At 40.0% G+C, this 25,883-nt stretch overlaps 1 long non-coding RNA gene across 2 annotated transcripts in view; it reads left to right on the forward strand.

Moving 5' to 3' along the window:
• The window catches only part of LOC129659277 (uncharacterized), a 105,170-nt gene that overhangs the window by 28,185 nt on the left and 51,102 nt on the right, over positions 1-25,883 (forward strand). For both annotated transcript variants that reach the window (XR_008717929.1, XR_008717928.1), the window contains exon 2: positions 11,153-11,324. This is a non-coding gene — a long non-coding RNA (uncharacterized LOC129659277). The remainder of the gene's footprint in view (positions 1-11,152; positions 11,325-25,883) is intronic.

A 25,883-nucleotide genomic window follows, 5' to 3' on the forward strand; every position in this document is an offset into this window, starting at 1 on the left:
AAAAGCACTTAGCACAGCATCTGGTATACAGTAAGCATTAAGTACTTGTAAGTTATGGTGGTTCCTGTTATTATTTAAAAACTAGTGAACATGATGATGACTATACATATTCCTGCCCACAGACTTGTGCTCTCATTGTTATACTTCTTGAAGGATGGTCATGAGTTAATAAATAAGGAATATGGTCCAACATAGCTCTGTCTTTTTTTTTTTTTGCCAGTGCCATTTCTTATTTAGTCTTCGGTTTCTATCAGGATCCTTTTTATCACCGTGTTAGCACTCCCCCTAAGGATCACTTCTCATTGACAGGAATCACTGAATATTCAGTACCTCGGATGTGCTCAGCACTGTGTTAGCACGCTGGCTCTGGTCCTTGTCCTCAGAGTCCTGAAAACCTCTTTGATGGCTTCCTTTGGTTCTTTTAAAGCCTTCGGTGGCTCCCAATAAACTCTGGATTCTCTGTCAAAATCCCCAGTGCTGTCCTCCGGCACTCTTCATATTACCAAACATTTTCACACCAGACAGAATGTTCCACGTTGGATTTTATTTATTTATGGCTGTGCTAGGTCTTTGGTGCCACACACAGACCGTTGCTGCGAGCTGGCTCTCTCCAGTTGCAGTGAGCACGGGCTATTCTCTAGCTGTGGTGCATGGGCTTCTCATCGTGGTGGCTTCTGTTGTTTCGGAGCATGGGCTCTAGGGAACACGGGCTTCAGTACTTGTGGTGCTCAGGCTTAGCTGCCCAGCAGCATGTGGGATCTTAGTTCCTGGACCCAGGATGGAACCCATGTCTCTTGCATTGGCAGGTAGATTCTTAACCACTGGACCAGCAAGGGAGTCCCAGTCCCACATTCTTGACTAATGAGACTATTTGTCCCTCTTCTACAACCAATTAGTTAACTTCCTGCCTCCTTGACTCTTATAATTTGTCCATGTGGCATATCTTCCCCCCTCAGTCTTCACCTGCTTGGCCTCCTCATGTTTCCTAAAAATGCCATGAGAGTTTCTGATCTTTGCTCAAGCTGCTTTCTCTATAGAATACTTTTCTCCATGCCTCTCTGTCCTGTCTCCCCTTCTTCTAACTCCCCCAACCTTGTAATTATATCCTCTATAGAATTTTTTGGCATTGTTATTTGCACCATTAATTTGATACCTGATATTACTTTGGTTTTACATCTTTTGAAAACTTAGGTCCTACATAATTTCCATAATTGTATTATGTGCTCCTGGAAAGTGCTTTACATCTGTATGTCAAACATCCATAATGAGAATGCAATAAGCATTTGTGGATAGTAGTGATGATGAATCCACTGTTAGTTCTGAGTAGGGGATTTACATGTCCAATGCAAGGGAGGCAGGAGAGATTCTGCAGCAATGTACAGAATGAATAGGATTAAGAGAATGTGGAAAACAGGAGACCAGCTAAAAGTCTGGGGAAGTAATTCATGCCAGGGCAAAGGTAATGGCACTGGGAGTGAGGAGGATGAAACCAATCTTAGGGCCATCTGGAAGAGAAAATCTGCAAGGTAATAGTACAGATTCCATTCAAGGGATAAAAAGTAGACTCAGAAATAAGTCCTGAGGTCTTTTGTTTACAGAACAAAAAAAGTGACAGATAACTGAGGAAAATTTGGATGCAGAGATAGTTTTGCTTTGTACATGTTGAATTTGAGGGGGTTCACAGACAAGTACGAGCTGGAGAATAGAGTTAAAAATCATAGGTAAGGACTTCTTTGGTGGACCAGTGGTCAAGACTCTGCCTTCCAAAACAGGGGGTGGGAGTTCAATCCCTGATTGGGGAACTAAGATCTCACATGTTGCACCTTGTGGCAAAACAAACAAACAGAAACCCACCATAGGTATTGGTAAGGCCATTCAGAGAAAGAATTAATAGAAAACTAGGTGGTAAGGAACCTGCCTGCCAATGCAGGAGACAGAAGAGACGCTGGTTCAATCCTTGGGTTGGGAAGATCTCCTGGAGGAGGGCAGGGAAACCCACTCCAGTATTCTTGCCTGGAGAATCCCATGGACAGAGGAGCCTGGTGGGCTACAGCCCATAGTATCACAAAGAGTTGGACATGTCTGAAGTGACTTAGCATGCATGCATACAAAGAAGAGTAGAAGCCCAGGGACTGAGCCAAAGATCAATCAAGAACTGGACACTGAGGAGAGAGAAGGGGCTGGGAGAAGACATGGGAAGAGGCTGAATCTAGAAAGCACCGTGTCATGGAAACCAACAGAGGACAGTGTGAAGAAGCTTGGGTGGTCAGATTCTATTCGTACTTGTGGAGAATGAAGAATAGCAGACTAAGAAAAGACAGGACCTGAGGTGGGGATTCACCTACTTGTGAGGGGCGGGGAGGGGGACGAACTTTAGTAGGACAGAAACTGGCCTATGAGAAAACGGTAGATATGAATGAAAGGAAAGTGATTTTTAAAAAAAATTATTTATTTGGTTGTGCTGTGTCTTAGTTGTGGCATGTGGCATCTTTTTAGTGAGGCATGTAGGATCTAGTTCCTTGATCAGGGATCAAAGCCAGGCCTCCTGCATTGGGAGCATAGAGTCTTAGCTACTAGACCTCCAGAAAAGTCCCTAGAGGAAACTGATTTAAACCACAGTCTTATCTAGTTATTGCTGATAAAAGGGAAATGTATTGAGAGCATGGAGGAATATTGCATGGAACCTGGGGTTAGGTTCTGCAACCAGGCTGTATGAGAGTCTGGGGCAGGAACTTGACAGCCAATGGTCAACTTCATTCTTTGTTCTCTCCACAGTATTTCTTTAAGTACTCCGGTATGTGCATAACCAAAGCTCCTGGATTTGAGTATCCTCAGTTCAAGTTAGGAGTTCAGATGTGATTATAGACACCCATCATCTAATAAGCTGTGGCCAGGGCCAAAGGGTCTTAAACACAAAAATGAGGATGAAGTGGTCCAGCCTGTGGGTGGGAGGAAGTTCTCAGGAAAAACGGTGTTGACTCTAACTGAAGAGTTAGATAGCAAAAGGAGGAGCAACCCAAGAGTAACAAAGGGGAGGAGCATCAAATACATAGGCTTAAGGTGGAGAGAAATGTGTGTTCCAAGGCAGGAGAGATGGGATCCTTATAAAGGGACAGCTTAGAAAAGGAGGTAATTGGGAGTCTTGGAGAAGGGGAGATTATATGGAATCTAGTGAATAAGTAGAGGGGCTAACTTCCAGGAGAAGAGAGGAAATGTTTAGTCTGGTGCTAGGAAGACAAAAAAACGAAAAGTGATATGATAATGTAAGGAAGGGGAAAGTAAGATTCCTATTAGAAATCTGTGGTAGATATATCCTGCCCCCCTTCCCCAAAGATGTCTTTATTCTAGTCTCTAGAAACTGGGAATATGTTATATTACATGACACAAGGATTTTGTCAATGCAATAAAGTTAAGGATCTTGAGAAGGGGATGTTCTCCTGAGTTATCTGCGTGGGTCCAGTATAATCTTTATAAGAGGGAGGCAGGAGATCAGTGTTAGAAGAGGAAATGTGGAGGCAAAGAAAAGGCGTGGGAGGGAGAGAGAGGATAATTTGAAGATGCTGTGCTGCTGGCTTTGAAGATGAAGGAAGGGGCCACCAGCCCAGGAATGTGGGTGATCTCTAGAAGCTGGAAAAGGCAAGGAAACAGACTCTCCCATAGAACCTCCAGAAAGAATACAGCCCAGCTTACATCTTGATTTTAGGAATTCTGACTTCAATAACTATATAATAATAAATTTGACTTATTTTAAGCTGCAAAGTTTGTGGTAATTTGTAACAGCACAATAGGAAACTAACACAAATTCTTAGTCTTTTCTGACAAATGCGTGCATGTTTAGTCGCTTCAGTTGGGTCTGACTATTTGAGACCCCAGTGGACTGTAGCCCACCAGGCTCCTCTGTCCTCCTCTGTCCATGGGATTCTCCAGGCAAGAATACTGGAGTGGGTTGCCATGCCCTTCTGCAGGGGATCTTCCCGACCCAGGGATCAAACCTCAGTCTCCTACATTGCAGGCAGATTCTTTACCCTGTGCCACCGGGAAAGCCCTAGTAGAGGGCAGACCATAGAATCTGGATAATAATGATAGAAATAAAGTGCTAAAATAAGGGTTAGAACTTATTGATGGTTTGCTGTATGCTCAGGCACTGTTATAAGTGCTTTACATAAATTAAGTAAATAAATAACCTTTACATAAATAAAGTATCATGAAATATTCTCAATAACTCCCTAAAATAGGTGCTATTATGAGCACTATTTACTCATTAGGAAACTGACCTGTTGGAAGGTTAAGTGACTTGCCTACTGCTATACATAGTGGCTCAGTCGGTAAAGAATCTGCCTGCAATGCAGGAGACCCAAATATGATCCCTGAGTCAGGAAGATCCCCTGTAGAAGAGAGGGCTACCCACTCCAGTATTCTTGCCTGGGGAAGTCCATGGACAGAGAAGCCTGGCGGGCTATAATCCTTGGCATTGCAAAGAGTCAGATACTACCGAGTGACTAACACACAGACAGACAGACAGACAGACAGACACACACACACACACACACTCACACAGTAATATCAGTGCTGGCACTTGAACCCAGTAAGTCTGACTCTGAGGTCTATGCCGAAGTTCTATGCCATCATAGAACATGATGCGGTGGTTCTATTCTTTGCATCTCATTTCTGAAGGCTTGTGTCTGGGTTTGGAATCAGATGAAGGCCTGACACTGGACACTACCTGGCCTCCAGCAGACATTACTCTAGCAAATGAACTCGTAGTCTAGTGTGCATTAGGGTTAGGGTTGGGATAACTTCACTTTCTCTTCTCTCTCATCTTCAATAATCTCTACTCTTCTACGTCAGCTCCTCTGATTGTCTTTTTCCTGAACATCTACTTCTCCAGCTCCTCTTTGAAGAGCCAAATGATGGAAGCAGGATAATAGCCAAAACTTTTCTAAGTGTCAGACTTAAAAACAGAGTAGATTAAGTTATACATTCCTCTTTGAGTCAAACACCTAATACATGCTAATGACCTTTCTGTGGAAGGTGTTTTGATTAGCTTGAGCTTCTATAACAAAATACCCCATTGAAAGGCTGATTTCAACAGCACACATTTATTTCTTACACTCTGGAGACTGACTGAGAAGTCTGAGGTTCAGGTGCTGGCAGATTTGGTTCTTGGTGAGAGTCCTCTTCCTGGCTTGCAGGTGACCTTTCTTCTCCCTGCATCCTTATGTAGTGGAGAGAGCGAGCTCTGGTCTTTTCCTCTTCATATAAGGTCTCATGACTTCATCTAAATCTAATTGCCTCCCAAATGTCCCATCTCCAGATACCATCACACTGGGGCTTAAGGCTTCAACATATGGATTTTGGGATGAGGACACAAAATAACAAAGATATAACAAAGTCCATTACAAAGGTATATTTAGTAACTGCGAAGAAGCGCTTGTAATCTAAGTGATTTCAGGGCTGAAGTTGCATAGCATCTATAGGATGCAACCTAGACTGCCACTTCAGTTCAATTAACTCAGCAAGGTGGTAACTAAATGAGGACTGTTGGAAGGATATTCCAGACCATTTGTATTTCTATTTCCAATTCTCTATCCCTGAGAGCCTCACAGAGAAGGTCATTTGGACCTTGAAAGTCATTGACCAAAAATAAAACTCAGACACTATGATGCATTATGCATGCTGAGAAAGGTAATGTTTAGTTACACTTACGTGCTCCGCACTCCAATTGTATTCTGAGATCAATGCCAGGCCCTTTGGGAGTACAGAGAATGAGCATGAGTTCTCTGGTTTCAAGGAGTCCTTTTAGTAGAAGCTTCTGTTTTAGAACTAAAGAGGGCTAAGGGTAAACATTTAGCTCCCCCCATCTTTTTTTTCATTTCTAAATTAATTTAAATTAATTGGAGGCTAATTACTTTACAATATTGTGATGGTTTTTGCCATACAGCGACATGAATCAGCCACGGGTGCCCATGTGTTTCCCCCATCCTAGTTTGCTTTTTGAAACTCTGAGAGACAAATTGTTGGACATATCATGATTCCAACAGCACAGATGTGCATCAGCAGAGCAGATGGGTTTGCACTGGGAGGCCGCGTGAAATTGTCCTTACCTCTTGGGCTGTGCACCTCACACACTCCAGTTTGAGTTAGGCTCCATCACTTACTCATTTCATGAAGCTAGCTATCTTGTTCAGTCTCTCTGAACTTCTCACCTATAAAATGAGTCTAATAATAGTGGAATCTTTCTTGCTCAAGGGTATGTTTTTCCTTGAAGTCTGTACTAATGATTATATAACAACAATGTATCTTGCTTTAGGACATGTTTCTCTTTGTTAACAAGAACCTTCTAACTAATCCTGCTTTCCTAAAATGTATGTTATGAGAGTGGGTCTGGTAAGACCCTTCTATTGCTAGTAACCAACTGAAAAACTATATAAAGCCTTGTTAAGATTGGTGATTGGGACAGCCTCTGCCCCCTTCTGATGTCTATGATAGAAACTCTGTCCTTTTTTCACTTGAATAAAACTCTGCTACACACACACACACACACACAAGTGGAATCCTTGTGAGGATTAAATGAGATCATCTATGTTAAGTGATTATAATAGAGCATTAAAAAAAACAGTAAATATAGTGTCTTTATTCTAGGCAAGAAGGAATCAATGCCACAAATATACTGGTAGTTCTTGGGCTTGGAAGCTTCTTGATGCAATATTATTTAATTATTCTTTGAGTTCTTCCATTATTAATAGGAATTTCAAGATTTAGCAAAACACAGGATACCCTGTACAGATACAGAACATCCAGTTAAATTTGAATTTCAGATAAGCAATGAATACTTCTTAGAATAAGTATGCCCCAAATATTGCATGGGACATATTTATAATAAACATTATTTGTTGTTTGCCTGAAATTCAATTTCAGCAGGGAATCCTGTATTTTATCTGGCATCCCTAGTAGCCTTGTGACTTAAGGCAAGTTACTTCTGTGTGTCTCAGTTTGCTCCTCTGTTAAATGGGTGATGAAATGGGTTGTTAAATGTAAAGCACTTAGAACAGTGGCTCATAGTAAGTGCTGTTTGAATTATTAAAATAATTATTACCATGCAGGTGAGGGTTGTACCTGAATAATGCCAGGTTTCTGGGGTTAAGTCATAGAATCATAATATTGAGGACTCAAGTGACATTTAAAAAAAAATTACATGTTCACTGCTATTGCATTTAGCAGCCATTTGGGATTGTCTTTAAAATGTAACTTTCAAATGAAATCAAAAGAGACTCCATCCTCATCATAGGCCCCTTTGACTTTAATGATTTTCACTCTCCCATAAATACTTATGACAGGATTGACAGTCATCAAGGAAAATTCAATACTCACTCTCTGTCTTCCTAGTTTTGCCCTCTGGAGCAGAGTTGAAATGAAATTCAGTTTCCTCCTTTTGCTCAAGTCGCAGAAGGGTTTTCTGAAGAATTTTTAGAAGTTTCAAACCAGTTCAAAACTGTTTCTTAAATAGAGGCCTCTGGTACTGAGAAAGTTTTAGATGAAAGACTCTGAATCTGAGGTGTAGCTGTGGTTCTGATGGGGGGAGGTGTTTATTTATTAATTTAACCCAGATATTGTATTTCAAATTTGTCAGAGGTTCGTACTTGCCGTTACTATTATTATTTTCTATCAGAGTCTTAACTAGTTAAAACTAGTAGTTATACATGTCTTTGATCTGAGAAAGTAGCTCAACTAAAATGATTTCTTTCCACTTGAAGTAGCCCTCCAAGCCCTTATTCTTCCTGAACTCCACTGGTCAAAGTTCTGCTTATCTTTCCAGAGTCTAATAAGTTCTGCTTCCTTGAGGGCATCTCCAAGTCCTGCCAGAATTAATCTTTCTGAGACCATTTGTCATAAAGAAATAATCTTTACGAGAACATGTATAATGTACGCCCTCAGATGCTGGATGTACTCTCCTTTAGGAGGAGGGATGGAGACCATGTGTAATTCATTTTGGAATTCCCTGTGATGCCTTACAGGTAGTAGACTGCTCAATAAATATTTGTGGTATTGAACTGAAAACATGTGAGCCTTTGGTAGGACTTTAGTGTAACAGCCAAAGACTCATAATTTCACAAATATTCACCTTTTTGTGAATAATATTGCAAACCAAATATGGTTCAAATATTGCAAACCAATCCGAAGGAGCTGCTTTCACTAGAATTGGCGAAATTAAAATATGGAAGAAAATAAATATTTTATTTCAAGTCCAAAGCATTATTCAATTTCTAGTCTTAAGATAGGTTAAGATAAGATAGGTTGGAGCATGAATAATTCACAGTAGACATAGGAAATAAGTGCTTTGGTGGAAATTCTCTGTGTTATTAATGAGAGGATTCCCTTTATTCCTACTGGAAGGAGAAGGGTGTTACCTATGATGTGGAGAACGGCTGGCTGGTATTAAGGCTCTAAGCCGATGTAAAAGGACTGGAACTCTCACTGGGTAGGTTGCTTTCCATTTGCTGCTCTACTCACTCTCTGCCCTCATGCCCAGGAGGCTGACCTTCTCAGATTGCGTCTCCTTTGTTCACCTGCTGGCAGCCTTCAGGTGGGTTTCGCCAACAGAAAGCACCAGCTGGTCAGGGAAAAGAGGTGGGGGAATTCTTTTTCTGTTTCTTCCCTGTTTCTACATTGTATCACAGGCAGCAACTGGATTCCTCCACAATAACAGCTCCTGCTGGGCCCCTTCTCTGTAACCGCTTCAGCTCTCCTAGGTCTCATGGGAGGTAATAGGTCCTTCACCATTGCTAACCTCTGGTGCTTTGACAACTCTGTTTCCTAACCTCTGCCTTCACCTCTATGACTAGTCCTTTCATTCATCTTTCTTTATTTGAAATATCCGGAGTTGATATTTTTGTTGTTACAGTCACACCATCCAAAGCAAAGACTTAATAAAAGATTAAATCCTTCTAAGCAAAGACTTAACAATATTTTTATTTATAGGAGCTTTTAAAATTATTTTCTTTCTGTTTAAATTGGAATATAATTGCTTTACAATGTTGTGTTTCTGGTGTACAATGAAGTGAATCAGCTGTCAGTTCAGTTCAGTCGCTCAGTCATGTTGGACTCTTTGCAACCCCATGAATCGCAGCACGCCAGGCCTCCCTGTCCATCACCAACTCCTGGAGTTCACTGAGACTCACGTGCATCGAGTCAGGGATGCCATCCAGCCATCTCATCCTCTGTCGTCCCCTTCTCCTCCTGCCCCCAATCCCTCCCAGCATCAGCTGTATATATACATAAATCCTCCATCTTGAACCTGCCCTCAACCCCACACACCTCTCTAGGTCGTCACAGAGCACCACACTGAGCTCCCTGTGCTGTACAACAGCTCCCCACTAGCTATCTGTTTTACACATGGTAGCTTATTTATATCAGTGCTATTCTCTCAATCTGTCCCACCCTCTCCTTCCCCCACTGTGTCCACAAGTTTGTTCTCTATGTCTGTGTCTCTATTCCTGCCCAGAGACTTAACGTTCTTTACCTAGTAAGTCTTCATGAGGTCCCTCCTATGTCCCAAACCCTTTCTGAGGGGATGGCAGAATAGGCAGTAGAGAGGAAAATATTGGTTGGATGTTTTAAAATATGATACCTTACTTTGTGTATTTCATTCCGTAACATTTTTTGCTTCAAAATTATGATTGTGAGGTTCATACTTGTTCGTCTCTATAGCACTAGTTCATATCATTTTCATAACTTCTTCATTCTCCTGATGATGGATATTTAGGTTGTTACAAGTTTTTTTTTTTTTTTTTGTACTACAATTAATGCTGGCAATGACAGTGATTTCTGTATGCCTGTTTCACTCATTTAGTAAGTAAAATCAGAGCCTCTTCTATGCCTATATTGCAGTATCGCTTACAATGACATTTTTAGAGCATTTTCCAGTTTACAAAATGCCTTTCAATCTATTAAAGCCTCTCATTGACAGAGACTAGGCTTATGCTAGGGTTTTCTGGGTCTCAAACCAAGGCTCATTACAGTACCTTATGCTATGAAACCTCTTTATGTTTATAAAGACTTTCACCAATGTGAAATAACATCATCACTGCTGAAAAGTACCTTTTGCAGTAGCTCAAAGCCCACTTGTTCTTTCTGTTTATCTTTCAAATAAGGCTTCAGATTCTACTGCTAAAGTTTCCCAAAGTATTACAAAAAATTTTCAATTTTCCATCCCGAGGTAAAAAAATAGTTCCTTGCCATAACCTTGACATTGCTGCCTTGTCAATGTGGCTTTTTAGTGAGTTTCTCTATAATCAAGATTTCCATGGATTTTTTTTTTTAGTTGAGTTTTTACAACTATAAAATTAGTACAAGATTGTTATATAAGGATTTGGAAACTGTAAATGCAGAAAGAAAAACTCACCCAGAAACGAGCACTGTTATCATTGTGATACATTTCTTTCCAGTTTTTTTTTTTTCAATATGTTTATATAGTTGGGCTTGTGCTGTTGATCCAGTTTTGTACCCTGCATTTTCCACTTAACTTGATAATGTAAGCTTTCCCTCTATGGACTTTTAGTGGCCAAAATTTACCCAGAAAGGAAGTCTGTGTCTCTAAGGAAGCTTATTCTCAGAAAGGAAAAAATTCTGTTCTTCACAAGGTTATGGGAAAAACGCCTCTGGTGGTTCAAGCTGTCCCTGCATAACTCTTTATTAAATGTGCAAGTAAACTTTTGTGTTCTGTCGGAGTTTGGTTTCCATGAAGATAATGGCTGGAGTAAATAAAATATGTAAAATGTGTGTATATACCAATGTGTGTACATATGTGGATATATATGACTAGATGTTTATACATACATACATACACATTCACACACACAGACACACACCCCTTAAGGAAGGAGTTGTATAAAGACAGACATACCTGCCACATTACTATTATTTTAGTATTTTGAAGTCATCTTTTTATGATTCTATGTTGTCTTAATCTCAGGCTTCTTTCAGGAAGTGAAGTGAAGTGAAAGTCACTCAGTCGTATCTGACTGTTTGCGACCCCATGGACTATATATAGTTCATGGAATTCTCCAGGCCAAAATACTGGAGTGGGTTGCTGTTCCCTTCTTCAGGGGATCTTCCCAACCCAGGGATCAAACCCAGGTCTCCTGCATTGCAGGCGGATTCTTCACCAGCTGAGCCACAAGGGAAGCCCAAGAATACTGGAATGGGAAGCCTATCTCCTCTCGAGTGGATCTTCCTGACCCAGGAATCGGACTGTGGTCTCCTGCATTGCAGGCAAATTCTTTACCAGCTGAGTTACCAGGGAAGCCCTTCAGGAAGTGGGTGACGTAAGTATTAATGACAGCTTGGAGTCCAAGTTAATTTGTTGTTGGAAGAACTAGTTATTCATTCCAGGGATTCTCCATCAGTGTAACAAGACAGCCTCTACCCATCAACTGTTTTGTTTATGATGAAGCTAATTAAACAGATTTGAGTTTACAATGCAAATAATTGCAAGAAATTAAGGTACACCAGACTTGTAGTATATGCAAAACAGCTATCTTCTTAAAAATTATTTATTTTTAATTGGAGGATAATTGCTTTACAGTTTTGTGTTGCTCTCTGACATATATCAGCATGAATCAGCCATAGGTGTACACATGTCCCCTCCCTCTTGAACTTCCCTCCTACCCCCACCCCATCCCACCCCTCTAGGTTGTCACAGAGCACCTGATCTGAGCTCCTTGCATCATACAGCAAATTTCCACTTGCTATCTCTTTTACATATGGTAATGTATATGTTTCCATGCTACTCTCTCAAGTTGTCCCACTCTCTCCTTCCCCTACTGGGTCCACAAGTCTGTTCTCTATGTCTTCATCTCTATTGCTGCCCTGTGAATAGGTTCATCAGTACCTTATTTCTATATTCCATATATATGTGTTAATATAGAATATTATTTTTTCTCTTTCTGACTACTTCACTCTGTAGAACAGGTTCTAGGTTCATCCACCTCATTAGGACTGACTCAAATGTTTTCCTTTTATGGCTGACCATTGTATATATGTACCACAACTTCTTTATCCATTCATCTGTTGATAAATCTAGGTTGCTTCCATGCCCTTGTTGTTCAGTTGCTAAGTTGTGTCCAACTCTTTGTGACCCCATGAACTGCAGCACACAAGGCTTCCCTATCCTTCACTATCTTCCATGTCCCAGTTATTGTAAATAGTGCTGCAGCGAACATTAGGGTACGTGCAGATCTTTCAGTTATGGTTTTCTCAGGGTGTAGCCCAATAACGGGATTGTTGGGTCTTATTGTAGTTCTAGTTGTACTTTTTAAAGTAATCTCCATACTGCTCTCCATAGTGGCTGTATCATTTTACATTCTCACCAAGAGTGTGAGAGGGTTCCCTTTTCTTCATACCATCTCCAGCATCTATTGTTTGTAGATTCTTTTTGATGATGACTGTTCTGCTAAGTGTGAGATGATACCTCATTGTAGTTTTTATTTACATTCCTCTAATAATGAGTGATGTTGAGAATCTTTTCATGTGTTTTTTAGCCATCCAGAACAACTATCTGAAAATGGAATCGAGTTTCCTCAGATTCAGTGAACATGTTTGTGACATAAACAGGAATCAAGTCAAGAAGTCTGCAAGGAAATTTTTTTTCATAATCCGTCTTCAGCTTTTAAAAAAGTTACATCATAGTTGCCTATTTTAATTTATAAAGTATGTAAGGGCATGAATTTCCCCAAGCAAGGTAAAATATGCAGAGGAGCCAATGTGAGGTTATGGAATAGATTATTTTATGGAAATGTTTTTGAAATGAAATGCTTTTGAAAGTCATAGTTAATAATATTGGAAGTCATTTTACAGTTTACCTGAATTCTCTGTAGCCTCCTCTTTGACTTCAGAGTGTGTAACAACTTCACCCCCATCGCCACAGAGGAGGTAGAAAACATTCCTTGATTCCTGGCTGGAATTCTGCGGGACAGGCTGGTCCCACAGGGAATCATTCTTCTTCTCGTGGCCCCTGGGTGGCCAATCCATCCCATCTCTGGGTCATTTTACAGGGGTGTGCTGGGAGGCAGAGCTAATTGTTACTTTCTGAAGCAAGAGCTCTGCTTGGCCCACGATTGGGATTGTTTGATGCAAGAGAAGTAACATTGGTAGTTACTCCATTAGAAGTGTCTATCCTTAGAAAACCCTAGTTGGGTAGCTTTTGCAAAAGGCTTATTCCAACCTTATTTCACCTTATTCCAACAAGAGCAGTGGCAATGGGCTCCTCTTAGGTTTTCAGCAGCTTCATGCATTTTGAACTTGACAACACTCTCAGGCTAGAACCACATTTCTTGCTTCCTGCCCTGGGGGTTCTGTGCTCTTGAGAACCTGCTTGGCACTCAGTAGTCAAAACAGAGGAGTATTGGGAGTTAAAAAGCCCTGTTGGGCAAGCGTTGACCAACACTTGACACACACTTCTTTACCCTTTTCTTTATGGAGAGCCCATTTGATAAGGTGACTGAACACCTAGAAGCTGGTAGTGTTGGCCAACTCAGTATCACATCTTTGAACTGGTCCTTTTTCCTTTCTTGTTTCATTCCCCCATCCCTCACTTCTGACTCTGGGATCCCACTACCAAACAAACTACTTGAATGTTAGCCATTGTCTCTGGCTCTCCTGTTGGGATAAGCCAGGTAAGACATGTTAGGCTTGGATGCATGAAAGGATGGCGGGCTTGTGAAGAGGAATAGGAAACCATGAATGAAGGGCAAGCTGATGCGGTCAGTTTGGGCTACTCTGAGTCTGAAGCAGTGGATGCAACTCTGATCACAGAACACTCAGTTAATATCTCAGTGTTATTGCTAGCCAGGGTTTTCCTGAAGTTAGAATCCAGGTTTCTTAGCTCCTGATCTTAGCTTTGGATCCGTGCGATGATGATTTCTTCAGTTGCTTTTATTTCTTCACGGCTAGTAGTCTGTATTAGTTGTCTACTGCTGCACGAAAAATTACTCAAAAACTTGGAAGTTTAAAACAACAAACACTTATGATGTTGTGCAGTTCCTGAAAGTCAGAAATTTGGGTGTGACTTAGCTAGTTTAGGGTCACTCATGAGGCTGCAGTCAATTGTCAGCTGGCACTGCTGTGTATGGAAAGTTGATGAGGGTTGGGGGTGGTCTGCTTCCATCTCATTCATGTTGCTGTTATCAGAGACTTTAGTTCCTCACCCTGGGGGCCTCACCATAAAGAGTTTTTTGGAGTATAATTGCTTTACAGTGTTGTTTTAGTTTCTGCTGCACAATGAAGTGTACACATGTAATGTGTACACTTGTGTGTGTGCTCAGTTGCTTCAGTTGTGTCCAACTCTTTGTGACCCTATGGACTGGTAGCCCGCCCACTCCTCAGTCCATGGGATTCTCCAACCCACTCATACTGGAGTGGGTTGCCATTTCCTTCTCCAGGGGATCTTCTTGACCCAGGGATGGAACCTGCATCTCCTATGTCTCCTGCATTCCAGGCAGATTCTTTAACCGCTGAGCCACTGTGAAAGCACCTGTTTGACACGTGGTCATGTGTATATGTCAGTCCTGTTCTCCCAGTTTGTCCTATCCTCCATTCCCTACCCTGTGTCCACATGTCCATTCTCTATGTCTGAGTTTCTATTCCTGCCCTGCAAATAGGTTCATCAGTACCATTTTTCTAGATTCCAAATATATGCATTAATATCTGATGTTCTTTTTTCTCTTTCTGGCTCACTTCACTCTGTATGACAGACTCTAGGTCCATCCATGTCTCTGCAAATGACACCATTTTGTTCCCTTTTATGGCTGAGTAATATTCCATTGTATTTATTTACCACATCTTCTTTATCCATTCCTCTGTTGATGGATATTTAGGTTGCTTCCATGTCATGGCTTTTGTAAATAGTGCTGTGATGAACACTGGTATACATGTGTCTTTTTGAATTATGATTTTGTCAGGTTATACGCCCAGTAGTGGGATTGCTGGGTTATAGAGCTTTTTATTGTGGCTTCCTACAGAGCGAGTGATCTGAGAAAAAGATTTATGTAGAGAAAGAGAGCACCCAAGACAGAAACCATAGTTTTTTATTAAACTTTAAATTGACCTACCATCATTTCTGTCCTATACTCTTGGACACACAGCCTTGGTACAACGTGGGAGGGAGACCATACAAGGGTATAAATACTGTAAAGTGGGATTATTGGGGACCATCCTGGAGCATGGCAACCACACAGCCTTTTCATTTTCTTCTCTTAAATAGGAATCTTATTATATAAGTGCTAAAAAAAAAAAAAAAAAAAAAAAAACCCAAAAAACCCACTGCAGAAGATTTTAAATGAAGAGTAAAATTCTTCCTCATGTCCTGTACCCAGGCTCAATCCTCATAGATAATCAGTGTTAAGGGTTTCATTTTTTTCTTCCTAGTGTTTAAAGCTGTGTTAAATAACTATAAATAGTATACTTTAATTTGCAAATTTGTCAGAGATTTTTGTTCAACTCCCACTTTCATGACTCTTTTACTTCCCAAATGTGTTAGTTACATAATTATTTTTAATTCCTCTCTTGGTTACTGAAAGGTTGTTGCTGAACCATGAAAGACACCAGAATTCTTGGCCTCCGGAGGCGAATTCAATCCGGGGCCAGTGACGAGGCTTGATCACTCAGAGCTTTTGTGTAATAAAGTTTTATTGAAGTATAAAAGAGATAGAGAAAGCTTCTGACACAGACATCAGAAGGGGGCAGGAAGAGTGCCCTCCTGCTAGTCTTTAGCAGGATGTTATATAGCTACTAGCAAGCTGTTCATTATAGAAAGGAGATGTCTCAAAACTCAGATTGGCACCAGGCCCCTCACCCACAACATGCATTTTGAGATAACATTGGCACCAGGTGAGTCATCCTGGGCCATAAAACGATTGACATGAATCTTGAAGAAAGGCAGGTTTCCAAAGGCAGAGTTTCATTAACATAGATTAGCAGAACAATGTATGAGTAAAACATACTGGTTTGTCAAGTTGGTTCTGAGTCTTAGGTGGAGCCGACTTGAAGACAGAGTCTAGGGTAAATATGTAGTTCATTAACATAGCTTAAGAAAAACATTTCCATGAGAAAAACGCTTTGCTTAGCTCAAGGTTTGAGAAAAGTTAAGTTCAGGTGGAACCAGGTGTCGTCATGGCAACACAAATTTTAAGAACCCTCTTTTTAAATTTGTATAGAGAAGGGGAAAGAATATAACACTAGTAGTTTGTTTCCTCCTGCCGCTTAATAGAGAGAGAAAAAATGTCTGACACTTGCAGCCTATTTCCTCCTTTTGGACACCCCTGTTACCCTCTCATTACCTTAGATGTTTAATATGTACTTAGATCTTTGGTTTATAAACATTATCTCTTGACTCCACTATAAAAGATGATATAAGATGAGATACTTAGTAACACACTTCTCTTTACTTTTGACCTCTGTCAGCTATTTCATTCCTTTTGATCTTATGGGGGTTAATAATATTTATATTCTGTTCTGTAGGCATATTTGCTTTTCATTCTTTGACTATAGATTGACTAAAATTTTAAAGCCATGGAACAACACTTATGAGTATGTAAGTATTGGGAGTAAATGCTTTCTGCAAAACTAGGAAAGGCACTCAAAAGGCCAGTGTGCTAAGGGCAAATGGATTTATTTATTTTTCTTTCTTTCTTTTCCTTTTTTTAAACAGCCAATTGATGCTTAAAATATGTCAGATTTTAGTTTGTATCATGTTTGCACAAAGGCTTTCTTTTTTAGTTTTTTTACTGGTATTTCGAATTGCTTTTCTTTCTTTCTTTCTTTTTTTTTTTTTTATAAAAGAGATGTAATGCTTTCATTTTATCTCTAAGGAATTTCTGATTCTTAATCATACATTTGTGTAATGGAATTCTTCTTCAGCTTAATGACATTCTTCACAGAACTGACCTCCTGTTCTAATCTGGAACAATTCATATCCTTCCTGACACGCAGTATTCCTTCAGTATTCCCTTGAGTTAGCTCTTTGAGTTAGTGTTTCTTCTCACTTTTAGATTCCTTTAATGATTTGTTGTAGTGTGTCCTCACATGGATGTGTTTTGAATGGGTTCAGAGGAAGTAAACTTTCTGAGTTCTTTTATGTCTGAAAATGTCTTTATCATGCTCTTACATTTGATTGATAGTTTGGCTTAGTAAGGAATTCAAGTTTCAACAGTTTTTCTTAGAACTTCAAAAACATTTGTCATTGTCTTCTAACATCCAGTGATGCTGATAAGAAGTCTGATGTCAATGAAATTCTTGTTCTTTTGAAGGTAAACCTCCAAGGAAGCCTCTAAAATTATTAAATCTTTGGTACTTGAATGTTTGGAGTATCTGGGTGTGGGTCTTTTTCTGTTAACCCTGTATGGCTCTTGGTGGGTCCTTTCAATCCTAATATTAGAGCCTTCCTGGAGTCCAGCCCCTATGGGCTCACGTTCTCTGATTCTGTAACTTTTGTTACTCAAATTGCTCCTCATTGTAATAAAGGTTTTTATTTTGTATTTTTGCTCTGTTTTAGGGGAAATAGCCCTGACTGTCTTTCAGATTAGGTACATTCTTTAAAAAAATTTTTTTATTTATTTACTTTATCTGGCTGTACCAGATCTTAGCTGTGGTTCGTGGGACCTTCGATCTTCCTTGTGTCAGGTGGGATCTTTAGCGTGGCGTGCGAACTCTTAGTTCTGGCATGTGAGATCTAGTTCCCTGACCAAGGATTGAACCTAGGCCCCTCCATTGGGAGCACAGAGTCTTAGCAACTGGACCACGAGGGAAGTCACAGATCAGTTACATTCTTCTTTTACTCATTCATTCATTTTTAAAATTTTTAAATGTTAGGTAGTTAGAATAGTTAGAATAGGAAAAAGGAGTCCAGAATGGTGGTGGCTAAAAGACACAGAAGGGAAAAGCCCGTGAAAATAGAACAAAAGAAGGTCTGAGGACTGGAGTGAGGACCTCAGGTAAAACAAACAGCACTCCTAGTTAGCCCAATTTACTAGGGCAGGCCCAGGGGGAGGAGAAAAAACATAAAAAGAGGAGCTAAAATTGGACCGGGGGCCTCTTTTCTGTTCGCATCTTTTGGGTCGGCATTCCCTCATTCCTTGAGGGTGTGTTTTCCTTTACTTTCTAAATAAAACTGAGCTGTAACATAAAGCTGTAACACTGGTCTATCTGAGAGCTGTAACACTGGTCTGTCCGAGGGCGATAATGCTGGTCTGTCCGTCACTTCAAATTTTTGTTGCGACAAGACAGAACTGAGGAAATTACAAACTCCCTTAACAAATGAAACAAAGATGAATATTTTTAACGATAAAAGGTACTATTCACAAAAAAGATAGACATCATAAACCTTTAGACACCTAGCAATAAACAAAGATACATAAAGCAAAAATCAGAAGAAATATAAGGGAAAAGGAAAAAATATATAATTATAATGAGACATATTAACATTTCTCTGAGAATATTTTATGAAGTGCAGAAAAAATAAGAAGATCCTGATGTCATTAATAATTTAAGTATAATAGATTTATATTAATCATATCCTACACAAATATATTTAAAATTTTGTATCTCATATGTTATTAGATTTCCATAGGACATTTAGAAAAACTGGCAAAAAGATAAACATTACTAAATTTCAAAAAGTAGAATTAATTTTTTTGGTGATTCAGTTATTCATATACATAGGTTATTACAAGATATTGACTATAGTTCCCTGTGCTGTACAGTAAACCTTTTTTGCTTATTGCATATTTATTTTTTAAAATTAGAAATCTAGCATTCTATTCATACTAAGTCAAAGAAGTAGAATCAAAATGTCATAAATTTTTTGGTTAGGCAAAAATTCATAAGTTTTCTGAAATATATATATTATACATACTATTTATGTATATGTATACAAAAGTGTTTCTACTTTGCTTGATAAAGGCTTGAGAAAGAACATCAAAAAGAAAAGAAGAGATGGAGAAATTGGAAAACATAAGATCAGGTACATTCTTAATGGAATTGAGTAAGCTGCATTCCTCTTTTGGATTTGTTTCTGGTTGCTCTTTCTTCACAGAAGCCTGTGTGTGTCCTTTCTCATTTCTCTGTGTATACCCATAAGCATTAAAAAAAGTCCTTTCCTTGTATTACTTCTTTCTCTCTGTTGGGATTGGTTCTTCTCTTCGTTCATCTTAGTCTTTCTCATTTATCCAGCCTCAGTACCAATATAACACACTTGCCTCAGCCTAATTGTTTGTTGCCTTTAGAAAACAGTTGTTCAGGTCTCTAATAGGATGACATTATTCAAGCCAGTCCTCTATATACTCAGGGAAAAGTGGTCCAACTTCTAATTCTGACTTTCCTGGCAGCCTGACTCTTCGTAGAGAAGACCTATTATCTGTTTTATGATGGAAAAATGCTAGCCTAGACTCCTTGTCTTAGAGGAATTGGGGATCTTTATCTATGAAGATCCTAACATTTAGCCATCATTTTATTAAGAAGGGTTTTCCTGGTGGCTTAGATGGTAAAGAATCTGCCTGTAAAGCAGGAGACCTGGGTTCAGTCCCTGGGTTAGGAAGATCCCCTGGAGAAGGGAATGGCTACCCACCCCAGTATTCTTGTGTGGACAATCCCATAGACAGAGGAGCCTGGCCGGCTACAGTCCATGGGGTCTCAAAGAGCGGGACATGACTGAGTGACTAACATTTTCCACTTTATTAAGAATAACAATCATTTATAGAGTGTTGTCTGTTTGCCAGAGACATAACATATATATTATCTCTTTCAAACAACTTTGAGGAGTAATTACTATTATTCCATTTTATAAAGAAACAGACTAAGCCAGTTAGAATAATTTCCCCAAAGTCACCTAAACAGTAAATTCAAAACTAAGGTTTGAACCTCGGACTGTTGGAGGCTCCAAGTCATAGCTTCTGAAAGGCTTCTATGGCTTGACAAAAGATGAAGAAATACTGCAACACCTCAAAAAGGCTCAATTTTTTTTCTTAAGAGTTTTCTCAGCTTGAAAAAGACAGTGTTTTCAAAAGTAGCATTTGGCATAATTCTCATCTTCCCTCATGTACAATACTATTTTAAGATACCAGGACTTGTTTACTGGCAGAAAGCTTTTATAGAATTTGAAGAGCTCTCTTGAAAATAGATGGATCTATAATCTTGTGGAGAGAGAGGGGCAAAGTTTTTTGTTTGTTTGTTTTAAATGAAGTTGAAGTTGGAGTGTATCTTCAGGGAACTATTCTTGGTGAATTAGAGTAAATATTGCAAGACTATTACTTAAAGTGAGACTTAGACAATTTGGGTAATGGAAGATCTTTATCAAGATCTGCAAGGGTTAATCAGATATGATAGTACGGTGGAGTGAGGGAGAGGTTATAGGCCAAAGAGTTCTAGGATTTATATATTTATTTATGTATTTCCTATGGGAAAAATGCGTAGCCTACTTGTCAACTAAAATCCTTATTTTGGACAGACATCCTGGCATAATGTGTGCTAGCAAAACAAACAACCATATGTACACAAAATCAAACAAGAAGTGGGGAGGAGATGCAAATATAGGGTTAAATAAATTATGTTACACATGAAATCTGTTGTGCCCCACAGTCAATTGCCACTCCCATTGGCTTCTAAGCCACTCCCATAGGCTACTAATGTTTTATTCCAGGCATTTGGGCCCAGGCAGTTGCACCAGCAGAAGCCTTATCATGAAAAATCTGCCTTAACTCTGTGTTTTGTTATAGCCCTAATTAGCAAGCAACTTCCTCTAGTCCTCCCATAACCTCCTATTTCTCGAAGATTGCTATTGCTAATTTGACTTGCACTCCCTCTACTGGCAGATCCAACTATTTTACCCAATTACTGTGGATTTCACTATTGCCAAACTCACATGATGCTTACTAAGTACCAAAAAAACCTTTCTCTTTAACTTGTTTTGCTGTTAAGACAGTCACAGGGTGAAAAGGAAAATTTTTCATAACGGACTTTCAACCTACAGGAAACCCTCCATGGATGATGACTTCCTTTATTCAGGTTCTTTCCGTAATTGAACAGAATAACAATGCCCTAGACAGAAGGCCAAATTAAAATTCGTACCCAGTAGAGCTATAATTTTTTAGTTCTAATAAACCAAATCTTTCTCTTTGAATGTAAATGACCTCTCTTTCTACTCTGAAATTTTGCCACTTAAGATTTACCCAGTAGGAATTTATAGTAGATTAAAAAACAAATCTCTTCAAATCTATTTCAAAGATAAATGCCTCCTACAAATCTTGTCATCAGATATGTACTACTCAGTAGATTCATATGTGCCTGAGGCATTGTTGGTGATGCTTGGGGGTGGGTAGAGTTTTTATTTCTATGTTATATTCTCTTTTCCCTCTCCTAACATTTTGAGTAAATGGGGGTGGATGGATTAGTAGTTAGAATGTCTCTCCTTTCCCAGGACTGGACACAGAGAAGGTGAATGTTCTCTCCACAGAACCCCCTTTTGAAAAGTGTAGCTCCTTCTTTTCAGGGGGGAGAAGTAAAGGAAAACCAAAATAACAGCATCCTTTAAAATGGTTTATAATTGCACATGTATGCAATCATAAGAAATATATGTATTTCCAAGTTTCTGACACAGACCTCCTAGTTGTTCAGTTGCTCAGTAGTATCTGACTCTTTGTGACCCCTTGGACTGCAGCATGCCAGGCTTCCCTGTCCTTTACTATCTCCTGGAGCTTGCTGACACTCATGTTCATTGAGTTGGTGATGCCATCCAACCATCTCATCCTCTCTCACCCACTTCTCCTCTTGCCCTCAATCTTTCCCAGCATCAGGGTCTTTTCCAGTGAGTTGGCTCTTTGCATCAGGTGGCCAAGGTATGGGAACTTCAGCTTCAGCATCAGTCCTTCCAATGAATATTCAGGATTGATTTCCTTTAGGATTGACAGACCTCCTAAAACCCTTGCAAATAGAGGTGCTAGGAGACTCTTTTATTCTAACATTTAGTCTTTGACCTTAGTTATTGACACAGAGCTCCAAAATCCCTTGAAATTTCCTAGGTGATAGTAGTGTCTTTTGTTCTAATGAACTCACTCTTGTTGGCTCCTGTATGGGGACTGGTTACCAGAAAAATGAAGCCAAGATTAGAAGTTTTGAATTTTCGACCCAACCTCAATTTGCAAGAAAGGGGAGTGTGGCTGGAAGTGGAGCTAATAATTAATCATACCTAATGTGATGAATCCTCTATAAAAATCCCAATGGTGGACTTCCCTGGTGGTCCAGTAGTTAAGACTCTGGGCTTCCACTGTAAGAGACATGGGTTTGATGCCTGATGGGGGAACTAAGATCCTGAATGCTGCCTGGCACAACCAAAAAAAAAAAAAAAATTCCAATAGTATGGGGTTTGGCGAGCTTTCAGGTTGTGGAACACATTCATGAACTGGGAATGTGGGGCACCTCAACTTCACAAAGGAAGAAGGTCCTGTGCTCAGTACCCTTTCAGTCCTCAGCCTATATACCTCTCGCGTATGTGTGTGCTCAGTCGTGTCCAACTCTTTGTGGCTCACAGACTGTAGTCTGAAAGGCTCCTCTGTCCATGGGATTTTCTCAGCAAGAATACTGGAGTGGGTTGCCATTTCTTCCTCCAGGGAATTTTCCCAACCCAGCAATTGAATCTGTGTCTCTTTTATCTCTGGCATTGGCAGGCAGGTTCTTTATTACTGAGCCACCATGTACCTCTTACCCAGCTGTTTATTTTTTATGACATCCTTCATTACATAGTAAATTGGTAAACGTAAGTGTTACCTTGATTTTTGTGAGTGATTCCAGCAAATGATCAGATCCAAGCAGGGAGGTCATGGGGGCTTCTGATTTGAAGCCAAGCCAGACAGAAGTTGTGGGTAGCCTTGGGACTTAGTACTTGTGATCGGTATTTGATGTGGAGGACAATCTTATGAGACTGAGTCCTTGACATGTGGGTCTTGCTAACCCTGATTAAGGTCAGAATTGAATTGTAGGGTACCCAGCTGATGTTATGGAATTGCTCGATGTGTGGAAAACCCACACCTCTGGGGTCAGAAGTGTTGTGTTTGGTAGTATTGTGGGGGTAAAGGAGAAACATTCGGGGTGTGTTTCTTTCAAACACTGAGTGATTGTTCTGTTCTACTTGACATTTTCTGTGGAGTTTGAGTATTAAATAAAATGTCTTCTTTGGAAGGAGTGACTATGAGATATGTTGAATGCCATTTTTCTTGTCTTGTTGTTCTTTCTCAAGCATTGTGATTTCTTACTTGAATTTCTGTCTTCCGCATAATAAACATGTAGAAATAAAGATCGTGTAAAACTTCCTTTCACCCCAGATAACAGGTGACTAAAAGGCCATATTTCAAAAATATGAATGCAGTTTTGAGTCTTGGTTGGAAATCATACTTTTTTTCTTTCCCGTAAAATTAATTGAGACTTTTGCTACAGCAAAGGCAAGATGCAAATAATTAAATCCAAATGAGAACTTGCCCAAGAAAATATTTTTTTAAACAATAAAAATAAAAATTGACTAACAATCTAACATTTGTGTTGCATTTTCTATTTAGCAAGATAAAGTGTACTGATGATAAATACTTAAAAAACTGTGGCCCAAAGAAAAATTTTCTCAGACAGAAGGAATTTCCCCAGAGGCAGGAGCATAGTCTTAATTTGAGATCAAAAAGCATTATCATAAAACAGAGTCCCTTCTGTTCTTACAGAAATGGATGATTATCAAAAGAATTTTAGAAGTAGTGAAGGACAGGGAAGCCTGGTCTGCCACAGTCCATGGGGTTGAGTCTCAGACACTTTGAGCGATGGAACAACAGCAACAACAGTGGCCAGTGGTCTCAGTACGAGAAAAGGGCATATGCTAAATGCCCTTACTGGGGTCATTTTGGGTTGGGAAGAATCAGTTTGTTACATTTGTTGCTAAATTCTCCTTCCTTCTCACCTGCTTGAAATTTTCTGTCCTTGTTTTAGGTGGCCGTTAAGAATGATTGAGCTTAGTTGATCATTAGACTAAATGATTCTTCCTTGGGAGTCATTCATTAACAGTACCAGGTTTTGTGGTAGAAGGACTCAACCCAAAAGGACTTTTTGGGATTTTCTGAAAGACAAATTCTCATGTCTGCTGAAGGTGATTGAAGAAGAAAGACTGGCCTTTCAGAATGCTTCAGTGCTGTGTGCAAGAAATGTGAAGAAGTGACTAGAAGGTATAGGAATAGTGGAACAAAATAAAGTGTACGCCTACTTTCTCTGCCTAGTGAATGTAAAGGACATATTTCTCTGTCCAGCATTCATGTTATGGGGGATTGCGCCTCCTGCACTCTATTGCCCTGGTGGGATATAGATTGTGAAACCCATGATACTAGGGGGTGGGGCTTTGGTAGTAGGCACATGACTCAAGCTAAGCCAATCAAGGTCTTCTTCTGGAAGTTTGGATCATTACAGGTGATATCAGCTAGAAAGTGGATTGGGATTGGGCCATCTGATGGCTGGAGCCAAGGCTTCTGTCACTGAATTACTGTTCCTCAGGTCCCTGGGAGTTTCCCCATTCCTGTCTTTCTGGTGGCTGTGGTGTTCAGTGCTTCTTTCATAATGCTGACTACCTACCCCAGTTAGCATTAATATTAATTACATTAATACTAGCATTAGTTAGCATTAATATTTTTAATAAGCCCCCTTTTCTTGTTTAATATGGCAAGATCAATTCCCATGGTTTACTATAAAAAAACAAACAAACAAAAACCCAACTAACAGGTTCAGGTCTAACAGCAATTTCTGGATTAGAAATTAAATTGCATGTATGCATGAGAGAAAGAAATTCTATGGTACAATGGCTCTAAATTGTCAGTCGCTTATCTGCAAGCAGAGACATTACTTTGCCAACAAAGGTTCGTCTAGTCAAGGCTATGGTTTTTCCTGTGGTCATTGTATGGATGTCAGAGTTGGACTGTGAAGAAAGCTGAGCGCCGAAGAATTGATGCTTTTGAACTGTGGTGTTGGAGAAGACTCTTGAGAGTCCCTTGGACTGCAAGGAGATCCAACCAGTCCATTCTGAAGGAGATCAGCCCTGGGGTTTCTTTGGAAGGAATGATGCTAACGCTGAAACTCCAGTACTTTGGCCACCTCATGCGAAGAGTTGACTCATTGGAAAAGACTCTGATGGTGCGAGGGATTGGGGGCAGGAGGAGAAGGGGACGACAGAGGATGAGATGGCTGGATGGTATCACTGACTCGATGGACGTGAGTCTGGGTGAACTCCAGGAGTTGGTGATGGACAGGGAGGCCTGGCGTGCTGTGATTCATGGGGTCACAAAGAGTCGGACACTACTGAATGACTGAACTGAACTGAACTATCTGCAAGCCTGGTTGGCATTATATCACCTTGAAGTTCTGCATCATGTGGTCTTTTCAGCTCTGAAGCTCAGTCAGTGAGACCAGAGAAGCTAGGGAGGCAATGGGGCCAGTGTCGTGTTTCTCAATGTGTTCTAAGAAATACTGTACTACTCCCTTGAGAAAATGCAAACAGAAACATGATGTAGCTAAATAAATGGAGAAACAACTTACCTTGTAAGTGTTTTATGGAGATTTATGTAAATCTCTGAGTTGCATGGGAAAGGAAAGTGTTAACCTTTTGTCTAACCCAGCATTTCCTAAGCTTGTTTAAATATAAAATCCTTTTCCTGCTGCTGCTGCTAAGTCACTTCAGTTCTGTCCAACTCTGTGCGACCCCGGAGAAGGTAATGGCACCCCACTCCAGTACTCTTGCCTGGAAAATCCCATGGATGGAGGAGCCTGGTAGACTGCAGTCCATGGGGTCGCTGAGTCAGACACGACTGAGCGACTTC

This window comes from Bubalus kerabau, chromosome 1 (genome assembly GCF_029407905.1).
Source record: "Bubalus kerabau isolate K-KA32 ecotype Philippines breed swamp buffalo chromosome 1, PCC_UOA_SB_1v2, whole genome shotgun sequence".
NCBI lineage: Eukaryota > Metazoa > Chordata > Mammalia > Artiodactyla > Bovidae > Bubalus > Bubalus kerabau.